Raw genomic sequence first — 23,658 nt, forward strand, 5'->3', positions numbered from 1 at the left:
CGACCACTATGGTCGCAGGTTCGAATCTTGCCTCAGGGATGGATGTGTGTGATGTCCTTAGGTTAGTTAGGTTTAAGTAGTTCTAAGTTCTAGGGAACTGATGACCTCAGATGTTAAGTCCCATAGTGCTCAGGCTCATTTGAACCATTGTTTACTAATATTAACCTTCACATTTATTTAAAAAAACAATATCGTAAAGAACAAATACACAATGTTTACGTCATTGTATGATCTTGGAGTCTAATACATCCAACGAAATTACATGTAAACGCACGCATCCGCCATCTTTTCCTTAGTCACGTTCATGTTTGACGTGATTCTTACAGATAGCGTAGACCCGCTATGCTTTAAGGTATAGGGATAAATGTTTTCTGAAGCAACTAAAAAATAGAAACATTATTTATAATGGAAAAACTTCTGTAAACAAGAAAATTATGTGCATTCTTTTCTGTTATTGGACAGGAATGTGAAAATTCTACAAGAAACCCCGGCTGACCTCTGATGATGAGCTCAGGCACGAAATTTATTACGGCGAAATAAATTATTCTGAAAAAAGTTTGGCTGACTGCAGTTTTTTTCTTCAGTAATGTCTATGATGACAGCATCGTGAGTAAAGGAAAGAAAATATTCCCTGTAAAATTTTATATTAGTTTAAAAAAAAAAGAAAGTCAGACTACATTTTTCGAATTTCATCGTTCGTGGTACTATGTGTCTGAATTTTAACGGCCTTCGCTTCATAACAGCGCAAAGAGGGGAATTTCCAGTCAGCGGCGAAATTATTTACGCTGGATATCGTAGCTGCAAAATAAATTACATACTTGTTGGAGTGGATCATCACAATGTATTGTCTCTTAGACTTCACGGGAGCTGGAAAATAGTTACTGGCTACTAATTTCTCAGACAGAACACTATTCTGTGAGACACGCCACAAAATAAGGGACACGTTGACTGATTCTAGGTTAGAAAGAACAAAATAGGTACAAAGAAAGGTTACGTCGGTTCCGTTTTCTTGAAGCAATGTGATGTAAGCAGTCAACAACATCCACTCCTAACAGGCGAAGATTTTGCGTTCTTTATAATCAATTTTGCGCAATATGAAATACTAGAAAAATATGGCAGTGGCTGCATTTGCGTCAGTGAAGCCATGGAAGAAATGACTGTGGTTTTGAATACGTAACACATCTTGTGCCATCCTGCATGAGACAAGGTTTTTCCCTGCGCTTGTTTTTAAGGAATGAGGACTGCAGTGGGTAAAATACGTCCACTGGTGTTCACGTCAGATCTACCTGAATCATTTTACAATGCTTGCCTTCACAATATGTAAAACCGAAGGGAAGACTATTAAGAGTGCCTATAAATTCACATACCTACTTACTTATTTACCTATACTGGCCACACAAACTGCAGCCGGTCCTTGGCCTAACTCAATCCAGCCTTCCTTGTTCTTCCTCTAACTGCGACTTGACTTCCTTTTATTTGTTTCACTTACCTCTTCTTTATCTTATTATAAATATTCATTACCTCCTTACACATATATCCGTTCGCTGTGGCCACTTTTTTAAAATCCTTAGTTCTTTATCTACTTCCTGTTGGCTTAGTGGCAATCTTAGTAGCCTGCATACCATCGAAGCAAAATATGCCCATTTGTATTGCGGTGGGTGACAAGAGCGCTCATTAATAACTAAATCTGTACATGTTTGTTTTCTGAATATGCTAAATTCATGCTTCCCACCTCCTGCACGGCCCTCTTACCCAAGGCGATGGACATCAGACGTCTGAACGGCTCGCGGCACAACACCGAAATAGCGGGAACCACGGAAGCAGACCATGGAGGGAAGCAAGTCTACACCAGTGCCATGGATATAGAAATCGCCCTTTGTTTTAGATCGTACAAAAACGATAGTTTTACTGTGTATTTTAATTTTGACAAGTACAAATTTTAAACTTGACATCTACAGATTTTAATTAAGTATTTTTAGAGACAAAAGTAAATTACATAAATCTACTTAATACAGTACGTGCATATGTAATATAACAAATGTACCAGACGCCATCTGTCGGTAATAGTTTTATAATTAATATAAATGACGTGCATTCTGCCAAACAATTGTATGTGACGCAGCATGTGAAGGTTGCTGTGTGTGGACGGGTTACTCCTGTAACCGAAATTGCAGGTACGTTCTGGTACATTTGATGTTGATCGAATAGGATGAAAAAGGTTTGCATTTGTGAAATAGTAAATTAGTATCACTATCGTTTCAGATTTGAAGAAGGTTCTAGAGGAATCGAAACCGGTCATGTGAATAAACATTTTTGCAATCAAGGCGCATTATGAGTAACATTGAGTCGATTTTAGTTATAGTCAACAAGCAAACCTTTCTAGTGCCGCTTCGTAACTATGAAAACTATGTTTTTTACAGAATAGTAACGTAAAGGAAAAAAACACTAGAATTTTAAATGAGGCATGCATACCCACTCAAATATAGGGGGTTTTCTTGAGCGACCGAGATACCTGTAGTGAGCCACCTACCACTGACAATGTTATCCACAATAACTCATGCTCGCTCCCCTCCCAAGAAGACATTTTTCTATTTTACGATTCATAGACAGTGTCAGTCTTCCCATGAAGCAAACGGAAACTGAAAAAGAAATAGGGATCAGACATGTAACATTGAACAACTGCTTCATTGCATAAATGGTCGATAAAATGTTTGCTGCAGAATTATTCAGTAGCAATACTGCTGATGAGACCACACTGCAGAAAGCAGAGGAAGCTAAACTTAAATATTTGCCCACACCATATGCTGTTGTTGTGGTCTTCATTCCAATGACTGGTTCGACGCAGCTCTCCATGCTACTCTATCCTGTGCAAGACTCTTCATCTCCGAGTAACTACTGCAACCTACGTACATCGCTCTGAATATGCTTACTGTATTCATCTCTTCGTCTCCCTGTACGATTTTTACCCCAAACGCTTCCCTCCAGTGCTAAATTCATGATCCCTTGATGTGTGAGAATTTGTCCCACCAACCGATCGCGTATTTCAGTTTGTATCACAAATTTCTCTTCTCCCCAGTTATATTCAGTACCTTCTCATTAACTATGTGATCCACCCATCTAATCTTCAGCATTCATCTGTAGGACCACATTTCAAAAGCTTCTATTCTCTTCTTGTCTGAACTATTTATCGTCCATGTTTCACTTCCGTAGATGGCTACACTTTATACAAATACTTTCAGAAAGGACTTCCTGACACTTAAATCTATACTCGATGTAAACAAATTTCTCTTCTTCAGAAACGCTTTTCTTAACGTTTCCATTCTGCACTTTATATCCTCCCTATGTCGACAATCATCAGTTATTTTGCTTCCTAAATAGCGAAACTAGTTTACTGCTTTAAGTGTCCCATTTCCTAATCTAACTCCTTCAGCATCACTTGATTTAATTCGACTCCATTCCATGATCCTTGTTTGGCTTCTGTTGATGTTCATATCCATTCAATTGCTCTTCCAAGTCCTTTACCGTCGCTGCCAAATTTGCAATGTCATCGACAAACCTCAGAGTTTTTATTTCTTCTCCCTGGACTTCAATTCCTACTCCGGATTTCTCTTTTGTTTCTTTTACTGTTTGCTCTATATACAGATTGAATCACATTGGGAATAGGCTACAGACCTGTTTCACTCTCTTCCCTACCAGAACTTCCCTTTCATGTCCCTCGACACTTACAACTGCCCTCTGCTTTCTGTACAAATTGCAAACAGCCTTTCACTCCTGGTATTTTACCACTGACGCCCTTAGAATTTGAAAGAGCGTATTCCAGGCAACTTTGTCAAAAGCTTTCTTTATGTCTACAAACGATATAAATGTAGGTTTTCCTTTCCTCAATCTACCTTCTATGAGAAGTCGTAGGGTTAGTGTTGCCTCACGTGTTCCTACACTTCTCCGGAATCCAAACTGATCTTCCCCGAGGTCGACTTCTACGAATTTTTCCATTCTTATGTGAATGATTCGTGTTAGTATTTGGCAGCCGTCACTTATTGAACTGATAGTTCGGTAATTTTCGCACCTGTCAGTAACTGTTGTATTTGGAACTGCAATTATTATATTCTTCTTGAAGTCTGACAGTATTTCGCCTGCCTCGTACATCTTGCTCACCACATGGAAGGGTTCTGACATGGCTGGCTCTCCCTAGGCTATTGTAGCTCTAACGGAATATCGTCTACTCCCGGGTCCTTGTTTCAACTTAGGTCTTTCAGTGCTTTGTCAAAATCATCACGAAGTATCGTATCGCCCTTCTCATTTTCCTCTACGTCCTTTTCCATTTTCAATATATTGCCCTCAAGTGCATCTCCCTTCTATATTCCCCTATATAGTCCTTCCCCCTTTCTGCTTTCCCTTCTTTGCTTACGACTGGTTTTCCATCTGAGTTCTTAATATTCATGCATGTGCTTCTCTTTTCTCCAAAGGTCTCTTTCATTTTCCTGTAGGCAGTATCTATCTTACCCCTAGTGATATATGCTTCTACAGCCTTACATTTGTCCTCTAGCCACTCCTGCTTAGCTATTTTGCACTTCCTGTTAATCTCATTTCATTTAGAGGTCTGTATACCCTTTCGCCTACTTCACTTATTGCATTTTTATATTTTCTCCTTTCAACGATTAAAATCAATAACTCTTGTGCTACCCAAGGGTTTCTGCTAGACCTCGTGTGTTTACCTACTTAATCCTCTGCTGTCCACACTATTTCATCTCTCAAAACTACTCATTCTTCTTCTATATTTCTTTCCCCTGTTCTTGTCAATCGTTCCCTAATGCTCCCTCTGAAACCTTCTACAACCTGTGGCTCTTTGAGTTTGTCCAGGTTCCATCTACTTAAATTCCAGCCTTTTTACAGTTTTTTTCATTTCATAAACAAAAAATTTTGGTCAGAGTCCGCATCTGCCCTGGAAATTTTTAGAAATTAAAATCTGGTTGCTAAATCTCTGTCTAACCATTATATAACAAATATGAAACCTTCCGGTATCTCCAGGTCTCACCCACGTATACAACCTTCTCTCATGCTTCTTAAACGATGCTTCTTAAATGATTAAATAATGCATTGTTTTACTAGGTGGCTCTCTCTTTCATTCCTTTCTCCAAGTCCACATTCGCCTACTACTCTTCCTTCTCCTACTAACGAATTCCAGTCCCCATTACTCATTTAACTATTTCAATAATTTCTTGTATTTCATCATATATTTCCTCAATCTCCTTCTCATTTGCAGAACTATTTGGCACATAAACTTGTACTACCCTGGAGAGTGCCGTCTTCGTGTCAATCTTGGTTCCAATAGTGCGTTCACGATACTGTACATAGTAGCTTATCCACGTTCTAACTTTTTTACTCACTATTAAACCTACTCCTGCACTGCCCCTATCTGATTTTATGTTTATAACCCTGCATGTACCTGACCAGAAGTCCTGTTCGTGCCACTGAATTTCACTAATTAACACTATATCTAACTTTAACCTATCCATTTCCCTTTTTAAATTTTCTAACCCACCTGGCCCATTAAGGAAGCTGACATTCCACGCCCCGATCTGTAGAACGCCAGTTTTGTTGCTCCTGATGACGTCCTTCTGGGTAGTCTCCGCCCGGAAATATGAATGGGGGGCTATTTTACCTCCGGAGTATTTTACCCATCGTCATGCAACCATACAGTAGAGCTCAGGAAAAATTACTTCTGTAGTTTCCCCTCGCTTTCAGATGTTTGCAGTACCACCACAGCAAGGCCGTTTAGGTTGATGTTACAAGGCCAGATCAGCCAATAATCCAGACTGTTGCCCCTGTAGCTACTGGAAAGACTGCTGCCCCTTTTCAGGACCCACACATTTGTCTGACTCAACAGATACCCCTCCGTTGGGGTTATATCTACAGTATAGTTATCTGTATCGCTGAGGCACGCAGGCCTCCCCACCATCCGCAATGCCCATAGTTAAGGGGGGTGGGTGTTGGCATCATAGCGGATAAATTTATGAAACAATAGCTAAACAATTTCGTAACACCAAAGTAAGACTAGACACTGACAACACGGTAGGTGTGGCCCATACGCCGTAGGACCCAACACAATAAACCCTACACTCAGTCAGGAGTTTATAAAATTCATGGTGAAGAATGGAAGAACTTTTATAAAGGACAAACTGGTAGAAGTTTTAAGATTATTTTTTGCGTACACAATGAACCCAGTGGTAATTGTAGATTGTCGTTTGTTAACCATACTCGGACGGGTAAAGACAAGTTTGGTAACATCTAAAACCCTTTCGAAACTTTCCATACGTCGGAAGAGGAAGACGCCTTAATTAATTAGGAAAGATTGAAATTTATAGGGCATTCAGAGACCTGCCAGAATACATTTTGAATGCACGGACCAACCTTAGGAGATTCCAATACTGCTTCAGGCACATCTTATAACCTGATGTTTTCTGGTATGGTTGGCTTTAGTTGCGTTCATCCTGCCAAATACTTTGGACTATCATACGCCTATGTATAATTAGCACCTGTGAGAGACCTATAGGATACGAGCTGTCAACATATTGAAAATAGGGTGGTACAGAATCTCCGGTTTGTGACTGTGGGGCTCCGAAACAAACAGTCAAGCACTTTATAAATGAATAACCCTTTCGCTCTGATAAGGAGAGTTTATGGGACCTCATGAAAGCTAACGATACAGCTCTTACATGGATTACAAACTTACATATTCACACATATCTATTTATGTTTGTAGTTTTGTCTATCCGTATTCTTGTGATATCCATATGCTAATGATATATAACAGTCTTTTTAAGCTGCATGTGAGTCATATGAATAAATAAATAGATAAAACTTGTTTCTTTCTTATATTTGTATTTAACTTACATTTTATCACACTCCATGTACTTGCGTTGTTTTGCATGTATGGATCACTGTTTCCGTCTCTACCTAAGTTTGTAGATCCTCTATTAATACTTGTATTTAATGGATATTGTTTTATTGTTACATGACAATCACTTCATCTCTTTACTTACTTTCAGTTAACACTCTCTGTATCATTCTTTGATTCCACTTTTATGTAACTCATATTTCTGTCACATTCTTCCTTTTTGCACACCGATTTTACCAACATATCAACTCTATGTACTAGCATCTTTGCAGTCTAAGTCTCATACCGCTTGTACCCTTGTACCTTTGCCACTAATGTAAATCATCTCTACGAGATTTTTACTTAACTGTTTTCCATATCTGCTACTGTTTTATCACCTATCTAATGGGTGCTCGCTTGGTGTATGGAACAGTGGATAAATTCACTCCACGACATGTATTTGCGCTTAGAGCGATGGGAACTATGTTCTCGCATGTCACACCTTTATGTTATTGAGCGTGTTATAACATCCCAGTATCTGACCAAAACAGAAGAAGCGAAATACGCACAATAAATTTTTCATTGCTGATATGGATAAAGTTCTTGGCAGGCAACAATTTCTGCAAAATAATGGAAAATGCAAAGAGATACCATATCTGCGGGTACTTCACCCTCTTTTTCGTGAAGATATGTACTTCCAGTCTGGCAAAGAAACTCTCAGAAAAACTGTTCCGCCTATGAGATAGAGTTTTAAAGGGAGTCACTTTTAGAAATCCTACCTTCACTACATTAAATTTCTACAGAGAAAAAGAGCATCAATATTAGAGTGGTTTGAGGTTCATATAGACGAAATGTGACTCATACGTAACACACAGTGAATAAGTGTTTGCAAAATACGGTGTGCGTAGGGTAGCATTAAGCAAAAGTGCCATCTAACGTTTCCTTTCGCGTTCACATTTTCCTATTTGGCTATGACAGCAAAACTTATAACTAGCATAAAGAATGCATAGAAAAATAATTGAAACATACTTGCAGACCAATTAAGCCGAGCTTTTGGCGCTAATTAACGACTATCCACTCCTTGTTTATTTTATTGACAATATTTTTCAAGAAAATTGGCCCCTTCCTGCTGCCTCCATATAATATACGTCTAAATCCTTTAGAACTGGTGTGGACTCTTGGAAATGCTACGATCCGTAATCGTAGTCGCAAGCAATCGTTCGAAGCTGAAAAACTGATGATTGGCACTTTTGCTGTTAATAAATAAATGCCACCTCCAACTCCAGCATACGGGTTTTGATGTGTCACTACGTCAGCAAGTTTTGTGTCAGTTTCGCTACTTCTATATTCAAGAACTCCACATTTGGTCTGATGAGACTGAATGGGCCACGTTCTCAGAAAATCTGAGATGATCGTCGGGAATCAAACTCGTTATCTCCCCGTCGTCAGAAAAAATTAACCACTAATCTGTGACGGCAGTGGGGTTATGCTTATCTTGAAGTCAGTAGAAAATCCGCATGGGACATAAACAAAAACTGTGTGAGGACTCTTAGGGGAGAGGTACTTTGACTGCCGGAGAAAACGGTAATATAACACAATCGAAAGGTATATATTCGAACAAAGTGTCGGCGTTATCGTCGTCAACTGGAGCACCACACGAGATAATAAATATAGTGAGATGTACTGGGTGGTTATTACAATTAAACAGGCAGTGTTCTGAGTGTTGCAGTGTGATGTGTGAACATAACAGGATACTGAAACGTCGTAGGTATGTTCATCAATCGCTGCTTCCAGGAGAAAATGTGGCGCTGTGATCAGTCAGAATGTCAAATGTTTCATGCTGTTTGTCACTTGACGATCCATAGTGGTTTCGTTTGTGAAACGACTGTTGGCGTAAAGGGTTAAGGACGTTGCAGCTCTCCGTAAAAAACTCTATGGCTATTGAGAAGAGAACCGGTGTTGGTTGTTTTATCAGAACGGCAGCTGCATCACAGGAACTGACTCTTCCCTGACCAAGAATTCAAAATATTTTGCGACGCATTAGACACTGGTATCCCTAAAAGATTCATAATGTGCAGCAAATGAAGCCTTAAGGCAGGTTGCAATGCATTGCTTTGCCCTCAGTTTTTTGGCACACTTGAAAATGTTCTTTGGGTGGACAACGCATATTTTACACTGCATGGTGCCATGAATGTAGAGAACTGTCGCGTATGGGGTTCTAATCGCCCACACGTTATGCACTCAGCTTATTCGACCGTGTTGTGTGACTTCACAAGCTGATAAATCCACCTAATTTTCAACAGTCTCCTTAGCACTACGTCTCAAAGGCTACGAGTGTCTTCTGTTGCGGTTTTCCCCAGACCATGCCTCACTGCAAAAAAATCCTGTGCTTTGAGGAAAGCGCTTATTGCCTTCTATGTCCCTTTGCTCCATCCGTCATGGGTTATTTTGCTCATTAGGTAGCAGAATTCCTACTTCGTGATCCCCAATTTTCATGTTAAGTAACCAGCTGTTCTCATTTCAACTACCTCTCATTACTTTCGTCTTCCTACGATTTCCTCTCATTCCATGTTCTGCACTGAGACTGTTTATTCCATTCAATACATCCTGTAATTCTTCTTCGCTTTCAGTGAGGGCAGCAATGTCATTAGCGAATCTTACAATTGATATCCTTCCACCATGAATTTTAATCCCACTCTTAAACATTTCTTTATTTCCCTCGTTGCTTCGTCTATCTGTAGTCTGAACAGTAGCGGCTAAATACTACATCCCTATACGAGCACTTCCTTCTAGGTCTCCCAGTGATCTTGTACCATCTTTCTTTTTGTACATATTGTACATTACCCGTCTTACCCAATAGCTCACCTCTATTTTTCTCAGAATTTCGAACATCTTGCACAGTTTTACATTCTCTATCAAATTCTCCAGTTTGACAAATCCAATTTACGTATCTTAACTTTTTTGTTCAATGCAGAGGAGAGAGCAGATAGGTGGAAAGAATACATTGACAGCCTCTATGAGGGCGAAGATTTGTCTGATGTGATAGAAGAAGAAACAGGAGTCGATTTAGAAGAGATGGGGGATCCAGTATTAGAATCGGAATTTAAAAGAGCTTTGGAGGACTTACGGTCAAATAAGGCAGAAGGGGTAGATAACATTCCATCAGAATTTCTAAAATCATTGGGGGAAGTGGAAACAAAACGACTATCCACGTTGGTGTGTAGAATATATGAGAATGGCGATATACCATCTGACTTTCGGAAAAGCATCATCCACACAATTCCGAAGACGGCAAGAGCTGACAAGTGCGAGAATTATCGCACAATCAGCTTAACAGCTCATGCATCAAAGCTGCTTACAAGAATAATATACAGAAGAATGGAAAAGAAAATTGAGAATGCGCTAAGTGACGATCAGTTTGGCTTTAGGAAAAATAAAGGGACGATAGAGGCAATTCTGACGTTACGGCTAATAATGGAAGCAAGGCTAAAGAAAAATCAAGACACTTTCATAGGATTTGTCGACCTGGAAAAAGCGTTCGACAATATAAAATGGTGCAAGCTGTTCGAGATTCTGAAAAAAGTAGGGGTAAGCTATAGGGAGAGACGGGTCATATACGATATGTACAACAACCAAGAGGGAATAAAAAGAGTGGACGATCGAGAACGAAGTGCTCGTATTAAGAAGGGTGTAAGACAACGCTGTAGCCTTTCGCCCCTGCTCTTCAATCTGTACATTGAGGAAGCAATGATGGAAATAAAAGAAAGGTTCAGGAGTGGAATTGAAATACAAGGTGAAAGAATATCAGTGATACGATTCGCTGATGACATTGCTATCCTGAGTGAAAGTGAAGAAGAATTAAATGATCTGCTGAACGGAATGAACAGTCGAATGAGTACACAGTATGGTTTGAGAGTAAATCGGAGAAAGACGAAGGTAATGAGAAGTAGTAGAAATGAGAACAGCGAGAAACTTAACATCAGGATTGATGGTTACGAAGTCAATGAAGTTAAGGAATTCTGCTTCCTAGGCAGTAAAATAACCAATGACGGACGGAGCAAGGAGGACATCTAAAGCAGACTCGCTATGGCAAAAAAGGCATTTCTGGCCAAGAGAAGTCTACTAATATCAGATACCGGCCTTAATTTGAGGAAGAAATTTCTGAGGATGTACGTCTCGAGTACAGCATTGTATGGTAGTGAAACATGGACTGTGGGAAAACCGGAACAGAAGAGAATCGAAGCATTTGAGATGTGGTGCTATAGACGAATGTTGAAAATTAGGTGGACTGATAAGGTAAGGAATGAGGAGGTTCTACGCAGAATCGGAGAGGAAAGGAATATGTGGAAAACACTGATAAGGAGAAGGGACAGGATGATAGGACATCTGCTAAGACATGAGGGAATGACTTCCATGGTACTAGAGGTAGCTGTAGAGGGCTAAAACTGTAGAGGAAGACAGAGATTGGAATACGTCAAGCAAATAATTGAGGACGTAGGTTGCAAGTGCTGCTCTGAGGTGAAGAGTTTAGTACAGGAAAGGAATTCGTGGCGGGCCGCATCAAACCAGTCAGTAGACTGATGACCCAAAAAAATCAACTTTTCTTCAGCCTTGTTTCCATTATCAACTGCAAAGTCAGAACGGCCTCTCTGGTGCATTTACCTTTCGTAATGCGAAGCTGATCATCATCTAACAGATCCTCAATTTTCTTTTTCACTTTTCTGTTTATTATTCTTGTCAGCAAGTTGGATGTATAATCTCTTCAGTTGATTGTGTGATATTGTCGCACTTGGCGGCACCTGCAATCTTGAGAATTGTGTGGATGATCAAATGGCACTGAGCACTATGGGACTTAACATCTGTGGTCATCAGTCCCCTAGAACTTAGAACTACTTAAACCTAGCTGACCTAAGGACAACACACACATCCATGCACGAAGCAGGATTCGAACCTGCGACCATAGCGGTCGCGCGGTTCCAGACTGAAGCGCCTAGAACCGCTCGGCCACTCCGGCCACCTGTGTGGATGACGTTTTTTAGAAAATCTGGTGGTGTGGAGCCGTGGCGGCTGTCATTCTGGCGGGCATACCACTCCATTGCCTACACTAGCTACTTGTACAGCCGATATCTGTCCTGGTCATATGCCAATATCAGAGTCTTTGGTTGAGGACTGTGTTGTTGGGTTTGGCGGACCGTTGTACCGGCAGTTAGCTGCAGGCCACGTGCCTGGCGAGTTGGTTTCTGCGGCACTCCTGCTGCCCTGGCGTGTAGTTTGTGAAGCAGGAAGTTGTTAATTTGGTAACGGACAAAGTTTTCCGGCTGGATTTAGTAACGATAGCGGCGAGTTCCGCAAGGGACAATAAACGCCGCGTGCAATCAGGTCAGTAAGCACCGGGCCAACTCTGGAGGCTTAAAGATTGTGGCACCTGCAGATCATCTGCTACAAATCCTGTATGTCATGGCTTCTTCGCATCTGAATGCGAAAGTGTTGATCTCTTTTGGTACTTGTTATCGTAAGCCCACATCTGTGTTACTGTTGAATTGGACTCGTCGTGTTCATTACGCCTTTGAGTGACTTGAGTGACTGTGTGGACGGTCACCTGTCAGTGTTACTGATTTCAACTTGTTTGTTCCAGAGCGTGGTAAGTCTTAAAGGCTTTTTCTTAACTGTATGAACTTTGAATTTTTTATCCGCAGTCACTAGCTAACTCCGTTCATTGTCAAACCTGCATCGTTGCTGTAATTTGACATATTTCTTGTATTCTGAGGGATTGTATACTTATTTAAGGACCGTTACTTTTGTTTTTGCTGGTGTGTACCAGTTCTAAGCCACATTTAAATTGCATACTTTCCAAGCTTTCCTAGTATTATGGGGATTGTTCATTTGTTACTTAAGGGATTTTATAAAGATTTATAAGTTGTTAGGTGCTTTCCAAGAGCCACACTCAGTGGTGTGACTTGTTAACCTTTCTGTATGTGGGCATTGTCTATTTGTTTAAAGTTTTGTCCAAGCCCGGGAACTGTCCTTTGTAATCCATTTTAGTGCTAAAACTCATTTTGTTGAACCAGCTTGGGATCACACTCAGTTGGAATGATTTCTTACTTGTATTTGGGAACTTATGTATACTCCTGGTCTTAATTATAAAAATCGGTAATTTTTTTATTAATGTGTTGATATTGTTCAGTTCTTTCAATTACTGTGAGCGTTGTTATTAACATTTTTACAAGGTTTTGAATTTGTAATTATAATAATTGTTGTTAAGCAATAAAGTGAATTCTATGAATTCAGAAATGACGAAATATATGGGTCCACCTACCATGTATTTTTCCTTAAAATTATCCAAACTCTTGGTATGAGGTATCAGGTGTGTCGTCGGTTTCGTAAATTCTACACATCGACGTGAAGAGTCGTTCTGTTGCCATTTCCCCAATAATTCTAGGGTTGCTATTCATCCCTTCTGCTTTATTTGATGTTAAGTCCTCCAAAGCTCTTCTGAATTATGTTTCTAATACTCTACCTGATCCTTGGCGACACTTGTTTCTTCTGTAATGTCATTAGACAGTTCGTCCCCCTCGTTCCACCTGCCCACTTCTCCTCTGCATTTAAGAGTCGAATTCTCAATGCCCCCTTCATGTTATCATATTTGGTTTCAATTTCACCAACGGTTATTTTGACCTTTCTATATGCTGTGCCTATCCTGCTGATACTCATTTCTTTTTCGATTGCTTCACGTTTTTTGTGTTGCCGTTTTACCCTAACTTCCCTACGCTTCCTATTTATTTAGTTAAGTGGCGATTCGTATTACTGTGTTCCTTAGTTTCCCAGAGCATTTTTGTACTTCCTTCTTTCTCAGTTATTTTATTTATACCTACGATTATATTTGCAACTTGTGTGATAGCCCTTTTTAGAGATGTCCATTCCTCTTCAGCTGTACTGCCTACTGAGCTACTCCTTACAGCTGTATCCGTAGCCTCAGATAACTTCAAGCGTCTCCCGGTATTCCTTAGTACCTCCGTATCCCGCTTCATTGCGCATTGGTTCTTCCTGACTAATCTCTTAAACTTCAGCCTACTCTGTTCCAATACTAAATTGTGATATGAGTCTGTATATGCTCCTGGGTAAACCTTGCAGTCGAATATCTGATTTCCCAACCCTTGCTTGTCCAAGATGTAATCTACCTCAAATCTTTATGTATCTCCCAGCCTTTTCCAAACATATCTCCTCTTCTTGTGATTCCTGAATAGAGTATTCGCTATCGCTAACTGATATTTATTGTACAGTTCAATTAATCTTTCTCCTCCCTCGTTCCCTCTGCCAAGGCGTATTCTTCTGTAAACCTTTCTTTATTCCATTCCTACAATAGCATTCTAATCCTCAATGATTATTAGATTTTCGTAGCCATTTAAGCTACCCATATACGTTCTGTAGCTCATCAGCTTCTGTCTGCGACGTCGGCATGTATACCTGAACTATTGTTGTCGGTGTTATTTTGCTATCGATTCTTATAAGGGCAGCCCTATCATTGAATTATCCATAGTAAGTAGCACTCTGCCTTTTCTTCCTATTCACAACTAATCTTACTACCGCTATACCGATTTCTTCTGCTGTTGATATTAGTCTATAATCGTATGATCAGCAAGGCTTGTTTCCTTCCATTTCACTTCACTGACGCCCACTACACCTAGACTCGGCCTCTGCATTTCACTTTTCTTATTTTCTAGCTTCCTTACCACGTTCAGATTTCTGACATTCCATGCTTCGATTCATAGAACGTCGCCCTTTAGTTGGTTATTCAATCTTATGCCATTTGGCAATTCCCTACTCGATATACGAATGGGAGACTATGGAATCATTTGCTAATAGTGAGATCAGCATGATACTTTTCCGTTACAGGCCACATGTCCAGTTGATACACACTACGTGTCTATACCTCAGCGGTTTCCATTGCCCTCTGCATCCTTATCCAATTGGTCAATACTATTCTTCCTACTTTTAAGGACACTTTACCAGTCTATGGGCAAAAGAGGGACCTGTGTCTCTGTCCGCTCCTTCGCCTTCTTTAACAAGGCCACTGGCTGAAGGAAGTTCACTTCTTGTGATGGACGTCATCGATTGTCATTTCTGGTGATTTGTATTCAAAATTCAAGCAGTAGAGAGGTTCTAACCTACGGCCAGACAAGTTTCGGTTACTTTAAAAATACGCTACCACTAGATCTCTGGTGTCACTGCTTGCATGGAGATGTTTTCACCTGGTAGCTGGTAGTGAAACGAATAGGTTTATAATATTCTCCACGAACGCAGCGATTAACGAACATAACTACGATGTTTCTGCGTCCTGTGATGTGCACAGCCCTCACTGCAGTCCTCGTAACACCGTTGGTATAACTCCACAGACCTTTACTATACCGAAACCATGAGAGACCACAGGCATCCGAGTAATTACAGGCGAATCATCCCCTTATCATCAGTTTCAAAAGTTGTTTTACGGATTATTCTTTGAATCGATAAAACAAGCAGTGATAAATCAATTGTATCCAATACTTAGTTCGGCTTTCGTACGATTCACTCATGCTCACTGGGTCTGTTGCGGCTAGCGGAAGCAATCATAGGTATCTATCATGATGGAAAATTCATGACATTCATATGGCTCAGTACTGATGAAGCCTTCGACAGAGTCGCATAATGGTTTATTGTACAAGTAAATAACAAAAATTGTTGTATGTTGTAGAATTAATTGCTTCACATATTAAAGATCGTATTTTTTTGTGTATATGTATTGGTGATACTGCTTCTGCTTTCTACCCTGTAAGCCCTTGGGTATTAGATGGTTCCCTTTTAGGACAGAGACTGTTTAATGTATATTTATCTGACGTACCAGTCATGCACACCGTTATCATAAATTCCTTATCTGATGATGCAGCGATATGCACTACTGTTCATTAAAATTGCTACACCACGAAGATGACGTGCTACAGAAGCGAAATTTAACCGACAGGAAGAAGATGCTATGATATGCAAATGATTAGCTTTTCAGAGCATTCAGACATGGTTGGCGCCGGTAGCGACACCTACAGCATGTTGACATGAGGAAAGTTTCCTACCGATTTCTCATACACAAACAGCAGTTGACCGGTGTTGCCTGAAGAAACGTTGTTGTGATGCCTCGTGTAAGCAGGAGAAATGCGTACCATCACGTTTCCCACTTTGATACAGGTCGGATTGTCGCCTATCGCGATTGCAGTTTACCGTATAGAGACATTGCTCCTCGCGTTGGTCGAGATCCAATGACTGTTAGCAGAATATGGAATCAGTGGGTTCAGAAGGGTATTACGGAATGCCGTGCTGGATCCCAACGGCCTCGTATCACTAGCAGTCGAGATGACAAACATCTTATCCGCATGGCTGTAACGGATCGTGCAGCCACGTCTCGACCCCTGAGTCAACAGATGGGGACGTTTACAAGACAACAACCATCTGCACGAACAGTTCGACGTTTGCAGCAGCATGGACTATCAGCTCGAAGACCGTGGCTGAGGTTACCCTTGACGCTGCATGACAGACATGAGCGCCTGCGATGGTGTACTCAACGGCTAACCCGGGTGCACGAATGGCAAAACGTCATTTCTTCGGAATGTAGGTTCTGTTTACAGCATCATGATGGCCGCATCCGTGTTTGGTGACATCGCGGTGACGCAAATTGGAAGCGTGTATTCGTCGTCGCCATACTGGCGTATCACCGGCGTGATGGTATGGGGTGCCATTGGTTACACGTCTCGGTCATCTCTTGTTCGCATTGACGGAACTTTGAATAGTGGACGTTACATTTCAGATGTGTTACGACCCGTGGCTCTACCTTTCATTCGATCCCTGCGAAACCCTACATTTCAGCAGGACAATGCACGACCGCATGTTGCAGGTCCTGTACGGGCCTTTCTGGATACAGAAAATGTTCAACTGCTGCCCTGGGCAGCACGTTTTCCAGATCTGTCACCAAGTGAAAACGTCTGGTCAATGGTGGCCGAGCAACTGGCTCGTCACAATACGCCAGTCACTACTCTTAATGAACTGTGGTAGCGTGTTGAAGCTCTGTTTGACTCAATGCCCAGGTGTATCAAGGCCGTTATTACGGCCATAGGTGGTTGATACTGACTTTTCAGGATCTATGCACCCAAATTGCGTGAAATGTAATCAGATTTCAGTTCTAGTATAATATATTTGTCCGATGAACCCCCGTTTATCATCTGCATTTCTTCTTGGTGTAGCAATTTTAATGGCCAGTAGGGTATTATAATACGTAACCAAGTTCACGGTTAAATCCATCGAGCTGCACTACAGGTTGAAAAATGGTTTACGGAATGGTCGGTCCCATTAAACGTGGGTGACTTTCAAGAACTCCGTTAGAGCTATTCAATGATATTGAATCCGCTAAATGTCTTGTAATTCACTTGGACAAACGCCTTACTTTCAAGGATTGTGTAGCAGTCATAGCAAATAAAGCAAATACTGTATTGGCTGCTTTGTGTAAACAGAAGGTCCCCTCTAAATAGTAAAAACAGTTTTCTTTTATTCTTTCATAAGGCCTGACATCATCACGTCCGTGGTGCATCGGTGACTGGCTGCAACAAGACAGAGGGTGTATGAAGGAAGCGACCACTGCCAGCTGTAATGAACATATCGGTGATGCAACGTGCCAAACCTGTCCACATTTTATTTGTTAAATCATTTCGTAATGTACTGAGGCGCACCTACCATTATCAGTCAGTAGCCTCTGTATTGGAACAACTTTTTTATCTTCTCATACACTCTTCCCACATTTTATTATTTGCAGTTGTTGAGCTCTTTTACCAACCTAAGTTAATCTGCAAACATTCTTTTTTTTCTGACGCATTTCGTTCAATTTTGTTTTGATAAGAAATGTTTAATTAGGTAATTGTACATACAGTGCTGCTCTCTAACAGATGTATGTTTGTCCTTACCTTAAGTAGCAGCGTCAGAGAGCACACAGTAATTTTAATGTCTCAGTGTCTGAGTGTACAACACATGATGTGTTACTCTCTGTAACGATATTTCGTGACATTGTATGTGCATGGTTTGAGACCTCTACCTCTATCACAAGCATTTCCACTACCAATTCTGCCATGGTTCTGATAACAGTTTCTGCGTTCTGCCTTTGCTTGTAGCCTAAAACCACTCATCCACCTTTATCGCCAATCCACGAAATACCTCACATGTCTCTAAACAGTAGCAAAAAAGATTTCTTGAAAGTAAAAAGTAGATTAAGATAGTAAATTTGTGTTAGACCTTAAGGAGTCTACAGAGACAACATATGATTCAGATGGGACGTTCATGAGTAGTAGTAGTAGTAGTATGGCATTCTGCCTTACGGTAGGTCCTGTCATGGGTTAAGCCTCTTCCACTTTTGTCTGTCCATAGCCAGTCTTTTCATTTCTGAATATTTGCCTCCTTTGATACCGTCCAGCATTTGATATCTTCTTTTTCCTCTTCCCCTTTTTCCCTTCACCTTTCCTTCTATTCCTTCCATCAATAAACAGTCCCTCCGCAAACAATCTCCAGTCCAGCTCCGTTTTCTCTTTCTGATGACTTTCAGCATGTTTATTTCTTCTTCAACTCTTCTTAATACTTTTTTATTTCTTACTCGGTGTTCCCATTTCACTTTCTCCATTCTTCTCCATATCTACATCGCTAGTGCCTCCAGTCATCTCTCATCTTCCTTCCTCAATGTCCAGGTCTCCGCACCATATAGTGCAACGCTCCCGATGTAACATTTGGCAAGTCTTTACCTCTGATCTTTGTTTAGTGGTCCACGAAGTCATTTCTGTTTCCTCTTGAATCCTTCTTTTGCCATTGTAATTTTTACCATTGCTTCTGTTGAGCAATACATATAATCCTTTGTTACACTTCCCAAGTAATTGAAGTTATTCACGTGCTCTATTTCCTCTCCCCCTATTTTCATACGGTATTTTCTCCCCTTTCCTCCAGTTACCATGCTTTTGGTTTTCTTCTTGTTAATCTTCATTTCATGTTCTTCTAATTTTGTGATTAGATCATCTAACAATTGTTCCATCTCTCTTGCACTCTCTGCCATTACAACATTGTCGTCTGCAAATCTTATACACTCCACTCTCGAACACCCTACACGAACTACTCTCCTTCCATCAAAACTTTCACTTATAAATTCCCCCAGATATATATTGAACAGTGTTGGTGATAAATAACAACTTTGTCTTACACCTCTTCCCAGTTCAATTTCTTCCCTCATCACACATCCTATTCTTACTCTTGCTCTCAGGTTGAAATATAAATTTCTAATTAGCCGTCTATCCCTTGAGTCAGTTCCATGTTTCCCTAGGATTTCCACCAGTTTGTCCCATCTGACACAGTCAAAAGCCTTCTCAACATCAATGAACACAACATACTCCTTCCTTTTCTTCTCCATGTACCTCTCCCCTATCACTCTCAGTAGCCCAATTCAACGAAAATTTCAATTTTCAATTTATTTTTTATTTATTCTTAGGACGCATGGACAATAAGATTCAAAGACGAAATCACATGCAAAGTGCCTGAAAAATAATTCGACGTGACCTTCTTACCACTCGCACATTTTGAAGCAACACTTCAATATTACCTCGGCGAACAACGATTCCGTGGATTATTTTCAAGCAAACTAGCAGGGGATATTTCTACAAGGCTATGATATATACTTCTTCCAATCCATATGTGGCATACAGTAAACCAGTGCTTAACAGTATTGGTTAAAAACAGTCTTGGTTGCAAATTTTAGTTTTTTAGTTTTTTATTTTTTCTTTATTTTTCAATGACGCGTTTCGCCTTTTTTAGGCATCTTCAGGTTATTTTTTCTAGATGGACGCGAGAGGCACCAAGATCTGCATAAAGCGTTCTCGTTCTAGAAAAGATAACCTGAAGATGCCTAAATAAGGCGAAACGTGTCGTTGAAAAATAAAAAAAAACTAAAATTGCAACCAAAACTGTTTTTAACCAGTACTATGATATATACTCTTTGGTTTAATACATCATCTGCAACTCTTGTCAGTGATAGGTAGGGCAAAATAGGGGTGATGGAAAGGACATTGTCGGCCACAACAGAGTCACTTACAGGCTTACAGGCTCTCGGTCGATCTTGAAATTCTAAAGCAGTGTGTTCATTGTTAAATGCAGAATCAAAACGAAACTCTAAATTCAGTCATAAGCAAACAATGTCCTAAAACCACAATTTCGTCTGTTATACTTGTAAGAATTACAATTTATGATGCATTTCTTGCGTTAAGTGATGAGAATGTACGGAGAATGAATGTATTAGAGAGAATAGGCCTTAAGATAGAAAATATCACTCACTATGTCATGAGAAAAATTGATTTACAACGCCTCTCCACAGCTGAAAAGTCAATTGAAGACCTGATAAAGAAGAAACCTAAAGAGAATTCGTGAAGGAAAGAGTATCCTGAGTACAGATGTGTTGCCTTCTGAAGATATGACGTAAGAGCAAACGTTAGGTGGAACCGTGAATTGCATTTGCAGAAGATTTTGTTTTTTAAAATCTGTGTACATTTTTCTCATAATCTTTGAAGGGTAGAATTAAGGAATTTTGTACACTTATTTCTATTAACGTAGTAAATGTTGTCTCGACAGTAAATTTTGAAATTCTGAGTGTAAGCTGAGGAATGGAGAAAAGTGCATGGAATTTTGCATGAATTTTTAACTACACTTATAAAATCATAATTAAAAAGTTATTAAAATTCTCATATCCGATATATTCAAAAAACCTCATGAAGGAAGGTTGCTATATGCAAAGAGATTAAACTTAGAAAATTTTGTAGAAATTTTTTGAATAGTTTCTGAGAAGCAGGTACATGTATTACTGTTTGCAATAATATTTTTTAATTAAAAAATGTTAAATATATATAATCCAAGGAGCATGACAGGAAATGTGTTAATTTCATGTAAAATATGGTACAAAATTTCATTACAGTATCTTCAAAAGTGTAGATATTTTAATCTCTTACATAGTGTCTGTTTCTCATGAGCGTCCGCCCTTAAGAACTGGTCAAAAACTCTTGTGAATACGATTCTCAAACGCTTAACTAACATAGTTGTACAGTGTGTAGTTACCTACGCAAACCATAATTTCATGAGAGTGTTTCAGAGGTAGCTAAGAAAAATTCGAGACTATTTCCGTTAAAGAAGATTGAAATGTTACACATCAGAAATGTATTACGCAAAAATATAAATTTTTTTCATAATCCGCTCCAGCCAGCAGCACACCAGGGGAAGCCAGGACAGTGCCACGAGTCGCAGTGAAAATGACAAACTGGCAGAAAGCCAATACTGGGGAAAGCAGAACAAATCCAGAAGATATTGCCACACCTGGCGTGAGTACAGGCTTGAATCGTCAACTGAACAACGTGAAGTAAGCGAGGAGAAGACTTCACGTCACTGTAACAGCACAGCTTGATTTCATAAGAGTGAGTACGAGTTTCACAAGAAAACGTATCAGCCTGCTGATATAGCTGAAAAGCAACAAGCTCAAGACCTAAAAACTATTGCTACGAAATAGAGGGGTGGTGAAGTCCGCTGATGGGCCTGGAAAAGTAGACCCCATTCAGTCGTCACCAGGCTGACATATCACTGTCTCAGACCAGTAGTAATAAATACTGATGCTTCCGGCCCTTTGTGGCAATCTTTACGTCGCAGTACGCAAGCTGCACCTGTGACACCGCAACTCGTCGTCAAAATTACTGCCGGCTCTGAGACTGCCACCTGTCTAATCTACCAGACACGAGAGCTGCGAGCTGCCGATCTCGCAGTCACTGATGAGGCGACTTGGACACTTCTACCTACGGCCTGATGAGCTGAAATTATGGTGCTTGGCATACTGTCCACCTGTCGCAGTTTTAGGAGACACACCAAACGCTGCTGCCGCCGGCCAGAATCTGTAAGCAATCATCGATATCCCCAGCCTCCTTTGGGGAAAGAACTACGCTATTGTCCATCTACATAGCATGCAGAGTAGTCGAGAGATTACCAAAGCACGCCCCATCCGACGTCAACGAGAGGGCTCTGGTTATTAACAGTCTCCGTCCTGGGAAGTCACCCGCGTCGTAAAGGCAAAAGTGTTCGCCCATGGGGTTTTCCACCTATTCGACACCGTGTTTACGTGAGCCAGACTGTGAGGGCGTCGTCCGCCGCAGTTTGGTGAGGCAGCGTCAACAAACTCCAACGTGGCGTGCCGCACCGCTGCCGGACTGGACGTCAACACAGAGGAGAATATGCGATTGTAAAATTTATTGAGTAAAGTCTTGTTCCACTAATCGTTAACACCCAGGGCACCAAATGACCTGCTCCACTCAATGCTCTTGCACCTCGACAACGGCAGATGTCTCAATCCAGGCCCCTACAAAAAGATCTCTGTCACTTTCTTTTCTGTTTATATTGTATACATTGTAAGTAGTGCAACATTTAAGAACAAAATATTTTCTATTTATTTTAGACGGATCTCAAGATGATTGCTATATAATCGAAATCGGTTGTATCATTTTTAAGCTAGCGATCTAGACAAATAAGTTTATATTGATATTACAAATCGATAATAACAGCAGTAATGATGTATACTTACATGAGGATGTGTTGCATCTGCGTATAACAAACTTGAGGTTTTCCAGAAATAAGAGCCGGCCGCGGTGGTCTAGCGGTTCTAGGCGCTCAGTCCGGAACCGCGCGACTGCTACGGTCGCAGGTTCGAATCCTGCCTCGGGCATGGATGTGTGTGATGTCCTTAGGTTAGTTAGGTTTAAGTAGTTCTAAGTTCTAGGGGACTGATGACCACAGTAGTTAAGTCCCATAGTTCTCAGAGCCATTTGAACCATTTGAACCAGAAATAAGTTCCCTGAGAATAATATTAATAGTAGCTTTGTTCGTTAGAATTTCAACACGTCAATGACGTAAAAATTAAAATTGTTTCAGAAGACGACCAATCCATATCATCAAAGCATTTACAACAAACTTCCTTACTTAACTAACACACTAATTCATTAGTCATCCACATATAACATCCGTACCAACACAATAGCCCGCCTGGTGTGGCCGAACGGTTCTAGGCGCATCAGTCCGGAACCGCGCCACCGCAACGGTCGCAGGTTCGAATCCTGCCTCGGGCATGGATGTGTGTGATGTCCTTCGGTTAGTTAGGTTTAAGTCATTCTAAGTTCTAGGGGACTGATGACCTCAGATGTTAAATGCCATAGTGCTCAGAGCCATTTGAACCATTTGAACAAACATAATAGTCTGAAAGTAGTACTGTTATCTCGTCACTACTTAAAATGAGGCTGACGTACATCACTATAATTCCCATGTCTTTGTATATTACAGGTCAAATATTGTAAATAATGATGAAGAATGGTACCCAGCACTTTAATGTTGCAAACCTACCACTGAAATTTAATTACTAACTGATCAATTGTAATAAGAAAAGCTTATGGTTCAAATGGCTCTGACAAGGGAACCTCCCCATCGCACCCCTCTCAGATTTAGTTATAAGTTGGTACAGTGGATAGGCCTTGAAAAAGTGAACACAGATCAATCGAGAAAACAGGAAGAAGTTGTGTGGAACTATGAAAAAAATAAGCAAAATATACAAACTGAGTAGTCCATGCGAAAGTTAAGCAACAACAACGATAGAATGAGCTCAGGAGCGCCGTGGTCCCGTGGTTAGCGTCAGCACATGCGGAGTGAGAGGTCCTGGGTTC

Source organism: Schistocerca nitens, chromosome 5 (genome assembly GCF_023898315.1).
Source record: "Schistocerca nitens isolate TAMUIC-IGC-003100 chromosome 5, iqSchNite1.1, whole genome shotgun sequence".
Classification (NCBI taxonomy): domain Eukaryota; kingdom Metazoa; phylum Arthropoda; class Insecta; order Orthoptera; family Acrididae; genus Schistocerca; species Schistocerca nitens.